General features: G+C 40.7%; 1 protein-coding gene across 5 annotated transcripts in view; it reads left to right on the top strand.

The window, feature by feature from the left end:
* TMEM108 (transmembrane protein 108) overlaps positions 1–15,676 on the top strand; it is a 369,830-nt gene that overhangs the window by 136,198 nt on the left and 217,956 nt on the right. The window contains exon 1 of one of the 5 annotated variants that reach the window (XM_060010034.1): positions 12,632–12,711. The exons of the other annotated variants lie outside the window; for them this stretch is intronic. The gene's annotated coding sequence lies outside the window, so the exon portion shown is untranslated. Of the gene's footprint in view, positions 1–12,631; positions 12,712–15,676 lie in introns of those variants that run through there. 5 annotated transcript variants of the gene reach the window in all.

Consider the following 15,676-nt stretch of genomic DNA (forward strand, 5'->3'; position numbering starts at 1 on the left):
GCCTTTTATTATTGCCTGGTATGATAAAGAAATATTGTAAATTGCTTTCCAGACAAGGAAGCAGAGGTAGAGAGAGAAGCAGAAACAGGGTTTAGGTGTGGAATTTCCTTCAGCCCCTGGGTAGATCCTAACTATGCTGCACTGTACTGGGAGTAGAAACCCCGTGCTCTGTCTCAAACAGGCTGGTGCCCTGCCAGCCCAGTGCATGCTCCTCTCTGTCTTCACTCACTGTATTTCCCTGGCCTCTGTCTCTTCCCCTCTGATATACTCCAAGTTATGCACATCCCACAGGGAGGGGAAGGCTTACCTCTTACCAGTATGTTAGATACTGGCCAAGTAGCTTGACCTCTCTGGAGCCTCACTTTTCTGATCTATAAAATGTACTCAATATGATCTACTACCACCTGCTGAGAAGATTTTATTCAAAGAAACTCAATTAATGACCATTTCATTGTTTTTACTTCTCAGCCTGGCCTGAGACTCACCTGTTTTGAGAAATCTTTCTTTGATTAAAAACCTTTCCCTGATTAGAAACTTTCCTGCTGTGAATGCTTGAATGAATCCATTGTTGTTGGATTAAAGTTGGATATAACAATATGAACTCATGTTTATTTTAATGTACGTATGGTAATTGAGTTATCCACATAGACATAGGTTAATATACATACATATATTTTCTAGCTCTGTTCTCTGAGAAGGCCTAGGGACAGTAATACCTCTGTAGCAATGAACATACTTAATGCCCAAATCTTGGTTTCTAAGTACCATTTTCTAGTAAAACGAACCAGTGCTCCTTGGGGAAATGGCTGAAACTAGGGCTTGTAGAGGAAAATACCAGATGAAACTAGAGCATCTTGTAATGCCAGAAAGAAAGGAAATTCTCAAAAATAAATATCAATGATACCATACTAATATAAATAAATGGGGAGAGGGGATATTCTTTCCAAAAGAAGTCTAATTATTAAATTTAGAAAATATATAGAGAAATAGAAAATCATCATTAGAATACCAAATATAGTAAACTGCTATAGGCAAGATCCATCAATGGATACTAAATTTAGGGTAAAACTTTGAGAAATGGTATATTTGCATAGATTCAGAGTATCTCTCCCAAAATAGTTATTACTGTGGTGGTTTTAACATATGTTGACAAATTCTTTGAGACTTCTTCCTCCAATAAGTGAAGCTTGATTCCTCTCCCCTGGAGTGAGCTGGGCTTAGTGACTCATGTCTTATGAGTAGAGAATGGAAAGGGAACATTAGTAATTTTCCAGTGGAGAAACCTGGCAGACACCACCTTAACCAGGTGATCAAGGTAAATACCACCAGGACTAAATCACATTGACATCATGTACACCCTGATATTACATGATGAAAAGAATACTTCACCTCTGTGGTATTCTTTCCCACAATTCACAGCCGCAAATCAAGGTGCATTCTACAAAATACCTGCCCAGTACTCTTCAAAAGTATCAAGGTCATGAAAGAGTGAAGGCAAGGAAAGACTGAGAAACTGCAGTGGATTGAAGGAGGCTAAGGAGGCTAAATGCAATGTGGGATCCTGAGTTGGAGCCAGGAACAGAAAGAGGATACAGGAGAGGAAAAATTCTCCTTTACCCTCTTAGGATCTCCGGCTGACCTAAGATTATTAACAGAAGAAAAGCATACACCTTTTACTAAATTTTTGCCTATACGTGGGGGCCTTCACAAGAGAATGAAGACCTTGAAGAAGTGACCAGAGCAGGAAGCTTTTATACCTTTCAGACAAAGAAATGGTAGATTTGTGAAGAAATGACAAATCAAAGGGGTTTGGGCTTGGGGGCAGTAAATTATGGGGAAGGCAATAGGACATAAATGGGGTGGGATGGAAACCAGTGGAAGATAAAAGTTATTTTAGTAAGTTTATTTCTACAGGTCCATTTCAACACTGATTCCCAGTCTCTAGGGATAAGGATGTTCTTTTCTTCCTGGTACAGAGGGGCACCTTTCTAAGAAATTTTATGGCCTGTTTTTAGGTAGAAAAGGAGAGGTCAGAGAGCCCTTCCTGCATCTGCTCTTTCTCAAGTGCCTTTAGTTCATAATAATCAAGATGCCAAAGTGGCATATTTTGGAGTGCCATGTTTGGAACTCCTTCAAGGACATTAGTGAAAAAAAAACAGGGAAATTCAAATGAAGTTGTTGTTTAGTCAGTAATATTGTTCCAATGTTTTTTGCTTAGTTTATAATTATACAGTGGTTGTATAAGATGTTAGCATTAGGGGAAGTTGGGTGAATGGTATACAGGAACTCAGTACTATCTTTGCAACTCTTCTGTAAGTCTAAAATTATTTCAAAATTAAAAGTTTTTAAAGTTTTCTCCTGTATTTTTCTTGCTTTGCATTTCTTCAGCACCTGCATTTACAAACTCCACAGGGCCACAATTACTTATATCTTAATTAGGAATTCTGTTCTTTCAAATACATATGTTGCCCCAGTTTTTATATAAACACTACAAAAATTAACTTTTGTAACTTCCTTGGTTCCACATATAATTCTCTTAAAATATATTCTTTTTTTTTTTTTCGGTACACGGACCTCTCACTGCTGTGGCCTCTCCCGTTGCGGAGCACAGGCTCCGGACGCTCAGGCTCAGTGTCCATGGCTTACGGGCCTAACCACTCCGCGGCATGTGGGATCTTGCCGGACCGGGGCACAAACCCGTGTCCCCTGCATCAGCAGGCGGACTGTCAACCACTGCACCACTAGGGAAGCCCTAAAATATATTCTTTAATGAATAGATAAACAAATGAACAGAAACTGATTGAGAAAAATGGAAAATTATTGAAATATACCCAGTAAATATCCAGTGCATGCTGGTTTGTCAGTTGGTGGTTGTTTTTTGGTTTTTGTTTTAAGGTATTTCTCAACCATGCTTTCCTCTGAGGATGAGTTAGGTCTTTGGTAGGTGATTTTTAAGCAAACAGGGCACAGTTTTCCCAACTATGCTCATATAGTAAACTGCAGAACAGAGTCCTCAAGGACTAGGTCTTGGAAGGATGTGGGCCACAGTTTATATGTAATTTCACTCTAGAAAAAAGTGCAGAATCTAACATTTGCCTATGTTTTCCTAATTTTAAAAATACTCATGGTCTTTTAAAATGAGCAGAAGCCATGACATGGCCTATTTGAATTCCTAGCCAAATGTTTCCCCAGGTTATAAAACTCAACCTCATGTGCTAAAATTATGCTTGTGGGGTGTACATTGCCTAAAAAGTTTATGGCTAGTGCTTTCGTTTTCAGGGAATCTTTAAAAGCAGTAAATGAAGTCTGTAATAATAGCTGTTTTTCTTGGGGCGGTTGAGAAATGCATAGGATAACTTTGGAGCCAGAGCGCCTGGTTTTGCTGAGATGGTGGTATTGTCCTTTTGTTTCTAAGGGCATCAGTTTTTTAAAAAAAATTATCTTCCATGAAGACACTGCTGGTATCATATGATTGTGCTTCTAATTAGATGATCCTAACACTGGACAAAGTCCTGAGGTTTCATTTAAAGGTCTTCTATGCATTCAAAATATGAATCTACATTATTAACAGGGCTGCATCATAGTATTTCTTATATCACATTCCTAATGAAAAACAGTCAAGAGAGCTCCTAAGCTTTCAAATGTACTATAGGGTTAAAAAATTCATTTAACCCAGCTTATATAATAATAAAAATGCCTAAATCAGCCTGATAGACTTCACTGTCTGATACTGCTGTGGAGAGGGATGTCCAATAGGAACTTGGGTTTTGGGCCTTGCTCACCCTTCAGCACCTCCGACGCTCAGATGAGACAGTTCACTTTTCTTCACCTTGGTTTCTCTACCTGAAAAGTGAGAAGGGTTAGAATGTATGATCTTTAGAGTCCCTTCTAGATCAAGAACATGATCAATTGATAGCTTAGCTTTTCTGTTCTAACAAAGGTGTTATTTTATACCAAAGAAAAAGTCATTCAGTGGTTATGAAATGTCTGTAATAGTTTCTAAAGTGGGGTGGTACTAGGGATGTAATGTACAACATGACAAATATAATTAACTGTTGTATGTTATGCATGAAAGTTGTTAAGTGAGTAAATCTGAGAGTTCCCATCACAAGGAAAATTTTTTTCTGTTTAATTTTTATCTATATTAGATAATGGATGTTCACTAAACTTATTGAGGTAATCATTTCATGATGTATTAAGTCAAATCATTATGCTGTACACCTTAAACTTATACAGTGCTGTATGTCAATTATGTCTCAATAAAACTGGAAGAAAAAGAAAAGCAGAATAAAATAAGAAATGAAGTCCTTCCCCAAAAAATCTTTAATTAAAAAAAAATAGTTGTGTTGGGTCAAGTGTCATTGTGTATGAGGAGAGGTAGTCTAAAGGCACAGACCGTCATCACTCCAGCAGGTACCAAGATGGCAGGAGGCCATGGTCCAGGAACACTCCCCTCTTCCTCTCTTTTATTTTATTTATTTTTATTTTTTTTAAAGGTTGTTTTTTTTTTTTTTTTTTTTCGGTACGTGGGCCTCTCACTGTTGTGGCCTCTCCCGCTGCGGAGCACAGGCTCCGGACGCGCAGGCCCAGCGGCCATGGCTCACGGGACCAGCCGCTCCGCGGCGCGTGGGATCCTCCCAGACCAGGGCACGAACCCGCGCCCCCTGCATCGGCAGGCAGACTCCCAACCACTGCGCCACCAGGGAAGCCCTAAAGGTTGTTTTTTGATGTGGACCATTTTTAAAGTCTTTATTGAATTTGTTACAATATTGCTTCTGTTTTGGTTTTTTGGCCACAAGGCTTGTGGGATCTTAGCTCCCCAACCAGGGATCAAACCCGCACCCCCTGTATTGGAAGGCGAAGTCTTAACCACTGGACCGCCAGGGAAGTCCCCCCTCTTCCTCTCTTTTAATGCCTCCCCTATACTCTTAAAATCAATCACCTTCACTTAGCTTCCACAACCTTTCATAATCTGGCCCCGGTTCACCTCTCTTGAGTTCATTATCCCAATCCAACTGTATCAATAGTGAAGTTCTGTCCTTTTCTTTCACTTGCCATGTTTCCTGACCTGTATACCAGATACATACGCCCTCTTCCCAGAATGCTTTTCTACTGCTTCTTCACCTCTTCTATTTTATCAACATTCCTTCCAGGAAGTCTGTCCTGAACCCCCTCTATGTCTGGATAAGTGTACCTTCCAGGTGCTCCTTTAGCATTGATCCTCCTCTATCATTAGCAGTTGGCATGCTGCGTTGTAAGTGGCTGCTAATTTTCTGTTGCCTTCTTGGGACTCTAAGTCTGAGGGCAGGGAACATGTTTATCTTGTTCATATCCCTAGCACCTAGCTCAGTTCCTGGCACCAAGATGCTCAATAAATACTTGTTGAATAAATTGAATAGATTAATTAATGAATAAGAAATAATAAATCTGAACTAGGTTACTGAGGGAACTTTCCAAAGTTCACTCGAGATATTCAGTGGGAAAACCACTGTGGAAATCAAATACAATCTACCTTTGAAGCATAAATATTCTTTGCAAGGTGATTTTGTCACTTATAGTCCAAGAAGAATCTGCTAGAAACTTGGGGTGGGGGAGGCATAAATATTGAAGCATAAATATTCTTTGCAAGGTGATTTTGTCACTTATAGTCCAAGAAGAATCTGCTAGAAACTTGGGGTGGGGGAGGATCATAGGCATTAAGCCCAGGATTTTAAGCAGTGGAAATAAATTAACAGTAACAAAGAACCCATTGTACTGCAGTAAAACAAGTCTTGTAGTTTGAGCTAATTTAATGAAGTATTTGAGTGCCAGATCTTTCTTTTGTGTTTTATGTTTAAATAGCAGTAGAGCGACTATATAGCAGTTCCTAAATATTTTTAATTGCAGATTGTCATTAAATTTTCTGTTATCTTCTCATGTTAAGTAGAAGTTTGTTTGTTTAACCATTCCATGGTATCTTGGTTGCCTCACGCATCAGTTGTCTCTTTTAGTGCTAGTGGCAGGGTGAACACCAGGCTGGGTAAGAGAATGGGAAGTTGAATGACATGGGTAGATGCCAACAGGAATAGACCAGATGTGGTGGTGGGATGAATTAGGAGATTGGGATTGACATATATACATTAATGTGTATAAAATAGATAAGTAATAAGAACCTGCTGTATAAAAAATAAATGAAATTCAAAAAGAAATAAGCATGAAGGGGGAAAAAAAAAAGAATAGACCAGATGCTACTGTGCATCTACAATTGACCTGCACAAATAGAGTGACAAGGCATTTATTTTGTTGTTGGAGACTTCCATTGATCAAAATGGTATCTGACTTCTCAACTCCATGGGCAAACTTTGTCAGTTGAATGAGTCCTTCCAAGATGCCAGTAGAGGGTTCATTTTAATTGGAGATTCAAGTCACACTTCAGAAACGAGACAGAAGAAAGTACTTAGCTCTTCATTCACTGTGCCTTTGAAGAACGGCATTCGTTGCTAAGGAACAGCAATAGCATATTCTTGTGTAAACAGTTGGTCTGCTGGGAATTCACGTTACTGTTTCAACCAGGCTCTTTCCCCAGAAGGAGGCAATATCTCTTTTTGGCTTCTCAGTGTAATAGCAGCATGCTGATTTCTGTTCACTTCATCTATTTTGGCCAAGAGCTATCTCAGGTGAACCTTCATAGGAGCAAAGGAGAAGCTAGGATGGCACACCAGCTCTTCGTTGAACACTGATTTGATTCTGGAAAGAAAAAATGAACAGAGGACATCCACCTTTATAGTCGTTTTGCAAATTGCCACCATTTGTTTGGGTAATGGCTTTGTCACATGGCTCCTCTGTATCTCCCCTGGGTTACAAAGGTCATGATTTCTATTTCACAGAACTAAAGACATTCAGTGGCCTACTTTGGAGGAATTGGAATTTAACTATCAGAGTCTGGAAACTTGCAGGAATTTCCAGATTCTCATTACCTGGAAAAACACTTTTAAGTTGTTTTCTGAAATGCCCTTATCTAAACCTTTTAAAACAGAACCAATTCAAATTATTTCATTATAAAGTACATTGCAACACAGCAAGCATTTCCGTTAGCTTTTAAAATTCATGCAGTGTAGCAGTTAAGGGCGGCTTAATTAAAAAGACAACTAACAATATCATTAAACTGGTGAGCAAAATAGAGCTAATTTCAGAGTAGAGTCCTACCTCTAGGGTGCATAGAGCTTTGATTTAATATTTGGGTTTGTTTCCTTTTGTTCTCAGGACAGAATTTAACAGCGAGGGGGGTTGGTTGTATTCTATGTACTTATTAAATAGATGGATTTTTCAGAAGAAATGAAAACTAACCCAAGTAAATCAAATTTGGTTCATGCAGAATCAAGTAGACTGTTTCTTTACTGTGTCCAACACTATTCTAAACAACACATTCCTTCTAAACATAAAATTACAGTCCGGAGACCCAGATCTCATCTTGGCTCCACCATAAACTCTATGATCCCAGACAAATCTCTTGAATTCCTCTGGAGCAGATGGATTCCAAAGTCCCTTCCAACCCTAAAATTTCCTTATATGTTAATATCTGAGCTCAACTGGCTCAAGAGGAAGCATTTGGCAAAATTCAAAGGAAAGTAATAACCAACATTTAGTGAGTGCCTACTATGCATTAAGCTTGTTCTAAGTGTTTTTTGCATTACCTCACTTAATCCCACAACATCCCTATGAAGTAAGTACCATTATCCCACTTTTACAAACAAGGAAATTGAGGAAAGTTAAGTAGCATGTCCTGGGGGAGTTCAGTCTGTGGTTATATTAAGGTAATTTAGACAAGCTATTGGAGAACTACTTCCACCATTATCACCTCTGCTTTTTATTCAGACTTGGGTGCTAATCAAGCACGTGGTTTTTGAGTCTTCCAATCTTGCCCTATATGCAGGAGCACTGCATTCATTCCAGTGTTTCAGGAGGAGTTCTGCTTATGGGGATCTATAGAAGTGACATTATGATGGCAAGATGACTCCTAGTGACTTCACAAAGAGAGGGACTTTCAGTATCTAAACAAAGGTAAACAGAAGTCTGTGCAAATCTGTGGAGGCTGTTCTAAGAGTGATGCATTGTCAGAAGCGGGTGGTGTGATTTGATGTGATGAAAACAGGAAGCATGCGCAGGTCAAGTTTCACACCTATGAAACCTGTAGCTGTAAAGGCAAGTGGCATCTGGAGGACATCTCCAAATGGAGCAGGCTTAAGTTCTCCCTAACAATAAAGTCGTTGATTTAATTTATCTGGTTGTCATCTTTCTTCTCTGATGCCCAAAGCACAGCCTCAGTGTTCAGAAAATGGTGATTCTGTAGGTGTTTCATAAGTCAACCAAGACAAACTTAGAAATATACTGCCTTTTATGAGGTAAGATGAGATAAGATGAGATGGGATGAGATGAGATTCTGTGAAGAACACAAAGTATATGACAATGTGTCCTCAGGAAACAATTTAGAGATATAGTACATGTATAATATACATGAAGAGAAGAGTAATGTCAGATAATGTGTTTAATGATAATGTGCAAATAAATAGCAAATTGGAATCCACTGCAAATTATGGGTGCAAATATTGTACCTCAGAAGTTTTTAACTAAAAGATTAAGATTTGGAGTTTGATTTACTATTTATGCGATTTAAGCAAGTTTTAATCTCTGTGAGCTTTCATTATTTTATTTGTAAAAAGAATGCTGATAGAACCCACACTGTAAGGGTATGGGTTACAAATACCCTCATACAAATGAGATGAGTGTGAAAGAACTTTGCAAAGTTCTTAATAAGGTTGTCATTTGAGGTAGCAGTTAGTGATGTTCACCAAGTGTGTCCAGCTGGTGCCTTTCAGACATATGAAAGAATTGTACTGCCTTGCCAACTATGAAGTTAGGTATGGCCATGTGCCTTACTCTGGCCAATGAGCCCAAGTGGACATCTGTTTCTTCCAGGTAGAAGTTTTAACAGCTTGTGTGTGATTCACTGCTTTCTCCCTTCTTGCTCTGCCACTGTGATTATGGAAGCATCGTTGGGTCTTAAATCAACCTGCGCTCCCTCGAGTGGCCATGATGAGCAGAGCCCCCAGCCAACTAATATTGAGCATACAGCATGAGCAAGAAATACATTCCTATCATGTTAAAGTAGTAAGATTCGGGGTTGTTACTGTAGCATAATCTCCTAGCACACTCTGACTAGACTGTGTATCACTCATCCTTCATATTACTTGAGTACCTGTATATTCAGGTCCTAGGTATGTTATACTGGTATTGTCTGCTGCATATTGGAGTTGTTTATATCTTTGCTAACTCCACTTTTTCAAACATGTTGGTCTCAAACCAGTCATGTCTTTTTTTTCATCTTTCCTATCAGGTATTTAAAGTAGCTACATAGCATAATAGAACTGGGCTTTTCTGTCTACTTCTGTTTTTCAAAATAGAATGAATAGTTTTATTGAAGGGAAGTTATTGGTCAGGACAGAATTTCTATTTGAGCATAACAATATTGGGAAGAGTAATTGAAAAATAACAAAAGACAAGTTACCTTTATTGTATATATTTCTTTCTTATAAAATTTTTAGTCTATAGTTATTACAACAAAGTAATACCTGGGTCTTACTTTAGGCAACATGTACTCTTGCTCAGGTTTCAAGTTCTTACTCTACTTGACATACTTTCCTCACTTTGTGAGAAAAAAAAATGGACCCATTTTAGACCATATGGCTATAAGCCTGTGCTTGAGAGCCATGCAATGAATGGCATTTTGAATAAGAGTACTTTTAAAACTTGAGAAAGACAAATCCTCTTGGATGGTGCCTAAGACAGCACCACTTTATATTGAACCTTTTTCTGCATGAAAGAATATAGCAAGCCTCCAGTCTAGTCGTCTCTAGTCCTGAGGATCTGAACCACCAACTAGAATGAGGGTGCAGGTTAGTCGTGTGAATGAACCCCTCTTTGGTCTTGGATGAACGATTACCCCATCCCCGGGCAGCATGAGTGTGTGGAAGGACTGCTTGGTGCCAGCACCAGAGGTAGTGACATGGGCCTTTTGAGCGCTTAGTCTTCTTAGACTGAACAAATTAAGCCATTTTGGGGAGCAGATTCTACGTGCCATATGCCAGGTACTGGAGCAGTCACTTTCAAATGGGTTATCTCCTTTAATCCTTCTAACGATCCTGTGAGTCTTATCAACTCCCTTTATTTATAGATTAAAACAAACACAAAAAGCAGAGGCAATTCTGCTTTCCACATTGCTGTCTCTTGTGCCTCATATATCTTAGAGCTTGGTTAGATGTGAAATAAGTTGGCCTAAGGAAGCAAACTTTTTAGTTCTTTTTTTTAACAGCACAAAAGTGACACATTTTTCATAGATAATCAAAAAAAAAATGCCAAAGAGTTAATAGGAGAAAAATTGTCCATAATTCAATCATGCATGAAGAGCAGTTGTTGATACTTTGATAAGCCACCCCCAAGTGTGTGCAGCATTTCCTGGAAGGAAAGGGGAGAGACCACGTCCCTCTTCCAGCAGGGCTGAGAAAACCGAGTGTCTCAAGAATGCGGGGCAGGAGAATTAGTTCAGTAAATAGGCAGTCATGAGAGATGCTATCACAGAGCTAGTGTCCCTGGTTACTCTCACCTTTTGACCTTTCCCACAGATGGCTAATGTCAACCAGCTGCTAATCAAGGTGTGCGAAAAGTTGAGTAGCACAGCAGGTAGAGCTCAGCCAATAGATATGATTACCAGGCTGTAAACACCATCAGCCTTTCCCCTACAGGGAGAGTGTGACAGTCATGCTGTATCTGTCGGAGCACGTGACGAATCACTTGGAAGAGGACAGCAAAAATGCAGGCTTGCCATACACAAAGGAAAAAATTTATTCCTCCCCAGATTGCATTCATCTTCTCCCCAGATCTTCACCTGTGACATCCCGCTGTTTCTGATAGTCTGTCCATGGTTGTCTCCTATGTAAGCCAGTGGTGAGGCCCTCCACGTGTCAGTGATTATCATACCAGTTGACAATGATGAGTAGGATCCATCACTCCGGTTATTTTGTGGTCTCTACCTGTAAATTAGTTTTTATTCTGGTTTTCTTAATTAAGTTAGGTAAATATGCATGGCCCATTTTCCTGGAATTTAGATATTTTAAAGCATTTATACACCTATGCAGTTCTCTCAGTTCTCCTTGGCTGCATTTGTCCATGCTCTAAATGGCTATTCTATTTGCCACCATCTGCTCAAGGGGATCCACCCCTCCAACTACTTAATCTTTGAGGGCTCTTTTACCTTACTTGGCATATTTCTGGTGTAATTCTTTCCAAGAGTAGAACCACAAGTTTATATTCATCTTTAAGAAACTGCAGTGTTGATGATGTGATGATGATTAACACTTACATAGCTCTGACTCTGGGCCAGGCACTGTTTCACATGTTCTTGTTAACTGAATTCTCACAACTCTATGAGTGGGTACTGTTGTTATCTCCATTTTACAGATGAGGAAACTGAGTCATGGAGAGGTTAAATGAATTACCCAATGTCATGCCGCTACCACTGGCAGAGCTGGGATTCAGACCCAGGCAGTATGGCTGTAAGGTCTCTTTCCTTTAACTCCACTCTGTACCCTTTCATTCTGCCTCCACTTTTCCCTTTTTCTGAATTCTCTCTCAGTCTAGGTGAGGTCTCTCTCTGTTTTGTCTGGCAGAAGGCATCCTCCAGGGCAGGTGGACTTGCCTTAGGGCCTACTTCACTTCAGGTGCATCACTCAGCTTCGGGTTAAAGTCCTCAGGCTCATGAAGGCCTAACACGCAGGGAAATCAGTGTTTACTGGCTGGGGTCAGGAGTTGGCAGCACTCCATGATGGAGGAGCAGATTCTGGAAAGTGGAGCTGGTGGGAGAAGAGGAACTGACATCATTCAGTGGAATCCTAAGAGGAAACAACTGTGTTTGCTTCGTTAGTGGGTCTGGGTGTGAGATCACAAGAATATGTATGTGGCTCCAGTTCTCAAACCATAGCCATGCCTGAAGAGTTGGACTTGGGTGTAAAACAAGACTGCATTTTCATTCTAGGTTGTTTCTGCAGTCTTAGCAAGTGAGAATGCATTTTGCTTAGTGGTTTAGTATCTTTTCACTTCCATTATCCAAATCCCTTGCACTTGAAGGGCAAGAGGGTGTAGGTACTGACCACCTTGCAGTGGGTGTGGACCCTGGGACCAAAAAAAGAATGGAGCAGCTTTAAGTTAGGTAGTAATATAAGTATCCCCTCATTCCCCCTGCCACCCCCCACCTGGCTTTATGATGTTGTGCAGGGACCTCTGTTAGTGTATGATCAGGCCACCCAAAATGGTTGTTCTCTTGCTCTCTGTGCATCCCCTGCTTGACCAGTCCCTGCTTCACCTACACCCTACTCACCTGACTGACCTTCCCTCTTAATCATACAGCCCAATCAGTAAATGCCTACATACTTGCCCCGGCCCCAGCTAGTGACTGTTCTAATCTTTAGATCAGAACATCTCCACCACAATAGCTTATCAAAGGGGCAGTAAAGGATGTGCTCCTGGTTTCCTTGGTAACCAATGAGCCAACCTGACGTCAGTTCCCGCTATAACTGATAACTTCCCTCTCTCCCCGGGAGCAAAGACTGCTGCCTTGTCCTGCCCACCGCTGTCTGCTACACACAGTGGGGTGTTGCTCCAGGACCCTGCTTCAGACATGTAAGCTCCCCCATCCATTAAACCACTGGTGTCTCTGTTACTGACTCTGGGCTCTTCTGTCTTGATGCTGGGCGAGTGCAGGGCTTGCTGGCCTGCAGAGTACAGCCCAACAGTTAGAAACCTAAGGCTTAAACAGGAGTAACTCCATATATGACATATTAAGTCATCTGTCATCTCTAATCTTCATTCAGATGTTCTTTGACTTTGAAAGAATGCTCAGATCCTTTTGAGGCTGGAATTAAATTTAGGGAGTACCCTGGCCTGGCTCCCTTGTTACATAAACCAGGAAACAAAGGTCTGGAGGGCTGAAGACATTTCCTCAAGTTCTCACAAGTAATTGTCAGAGTTACAGCCCTGATCTTTGGTCTGCCAGCCCTGTGTTCTCTTCTGCTACCTCATTTCCAACTTCTGCTTATTGCAGGAGGGAAAAAATAGTAGTTGGAGTGCTTTGAAGGTTAGCAGATGCCATTTGCTAGAATTTTTTAAACCTATATTATATTTTAGCATAGCTTTCTTAACTATGGACAAAATCAGCTTTTGGGGTAGGTCTCTGAAATTATCCAACCCCTGTCCCTTCATTTCTCCACATCCATTTAAACAGGTGTATCTGGAATCCTAGATTGAAAGATACCTTTTTCTAGCATGATTGACATTTACTTACTGTTGGCTTAAGGAGGGCAAGAGGAGAGAAAAGAGGAGGCTGGGGAGAGAGAGAGAGATGGAGGGGGGGGGAGAGAGGGAGGAAGAGTGAGAAAGAAAGAGAAGAAACAAGCAAACAAACTAATAGGTACTCCCAACTTTGTGACTTGAGGAACCTGATAACTTTTCTCAATATCTAATTAACATACTAGACTTGGGCTACCTCAGTAATTAACTTTTGTTCCCATTTACTTGGTGTTATTCATTTAACACTGAAACACCAGCCTCAGCAGGAAGCTGAGATTTTGTGAAAACTGAAGCAGTGAAAGGGGCAGGTAACTAAAAGCTGTGCCATGGCCTTTAAGTATAGATTTTACTAAAATTTTGTTAAATTTCAGGAAGGTACTTGAGAAAAGGGCTTCCACTGGGTACTCTGTTCTGCCATCAAGAACCAAACAAGGCCTGGTTTGCACACTGAGGTCCTGGAAGTCCCTGAGCCCTAGAGCTCATTCCAAAGAGTTTGAACACTGCCATCGAGACAAGGTTAAAAATATTTTAGCCTTGGACCCTGGGGCCAGGAACCCTAATTAGAGCAAGGTTGCCTTGGACTGCCACCTTTGAATGCTTTCCTGTGTAGAAAAACTGATGGAGCTTCTCCCAGGGGGATCTTATCAGTTGACTACACCTTGCTGTCACTGTTCACCTGGCTGTGACTTCAAATCTCTGTTGACCTTGAAGACCTGCTTTTGTAAGTCACTCAGCCCAGCCATCCCACACTACTTGTGTTTCTGGGTTTGTCCAGCACTGTCCTTAGGCCAAGCTCTAGTTCTTGTGTGATTTCATATACCTCTCTGGGGGACTGTGTGAAGATTTAATGAACTATGTGCATGGAAAGCATGGCATCTGACATTAAGGCTACACTGTCACCTGAGTCCCTGTAATAGCCTCCTACCTGGCCCTCCTGCTTTCACCCTGTCCCCCCAAAAGCTATTTTCCGTATAAAAACCAATAAGATCTTTTAAAAATGAACATTCTGTCTCATCACTTCCTTGCTTAAAGTCCTCCAGTGACTTCTTAATCTTGCCACACTGCTCCTCACCCAAACCTGTGTAGCCCTGTGCCCTCTGCTCCCTACCTCCGGCTCGGATGTCAGTTTGTACAGTCTCACTCCTTTGACTCAGCCACACTGACCTTCTGCCTCTTTTAATACTCCAAGTACCTGCTGACACTGGCCCTTGTGTACAAGCTGTTTCTGCTTCCTGAGGTGCTCACCCATTGATCTTCATGTGACCGGCTTCCTCACACCGTCAGATCCCAGCTTAACATCTTCAGAGAGGCAGTCTTTAATTGTCCAGTCTGAAGTAGCCACATAAACAGAATCTGTCTATTTACTTGTTCATCTCTTTACTTCCATTAGGAAATCACTTCATGAAGACAGGGACCTTTCAGGGCCTGTTCTTGTTGTTTTCCCAGTGCCTAGACTGGTGTTGAGAACATAATAGGTAGGCGATTAATACTTAATGAATAACACATGGTAAGTGCTCTATAAATGTTCACTATTAGTATTAATTATATTAGCAAAAAAAAAAGGTGGAACCTTAATATAACTGGGGTTCTATTTGGTCCTGATTCTATGTAGTGACATGTTCAGAGAAACAGATACCCAGCAGAAAAATGACTGAAAGCAACAAAAATCTTTACTCACACCCTTAAGAATATGCCCAAGGTAGGAGGCTATATTTTTCACTTATAACAAAACTTGTTAAAATCCTGTCTCGCTGTTTCTGTTGCTCACCATATCCAACACTCACGGCAGCCACTCCACCAATTTTCTCTTCCTGTCTCCCTGCCAACCCCCAACCAAAGAACTGTCCTCAAAAACCCATGGCCTGGCTGAGCACCTCCAGGTATTTGACCCATTTTCTGAATCAGTGTAACAAAAAGTCAGGAATCAAGGCAGGCTTGAAACCTGGGGTTGGGGAGGTGGGGGTGAGACTGGGGATATTCACAGGTTAACACACACAGAGCAAAAAAGGGAAACTGAATAAAGATCTTAGTGAATTCTGAACTGAATGGTATTTAAGAAAGATTATACTAAATAGCTCTACTTGGGAAACATTGACTCTTAGGAACTTTTTATTAGGAACCAAATACACAGGAGGTATATGTCTTCATTCTTGGTTTCCTGCTACAGTTTTAGACCTAGGACAGGAGGAGATGTCTCCTATCACAGAGCTCTTCCTCTCTTAGAACCTTACTGACTCTGATTGGATGTAGTTATTAACTTGCTGTATTATTTCATTTTTAACTGTTGTGTATTAGAAGC

The sequence above is a fragment of the Delphinus delphis genome, chromosome 4, assembly GCF_949987515.2.
Source record: "Delphinus delphis chromosome 4, mDelDel1.2, whole genome shotgun sequence".
NCBI lineage: Eukaryota > Metazoa > Chordata > Mammalia > Artiodactyla > Delphinidae > Delphinus > Delphinus delphis.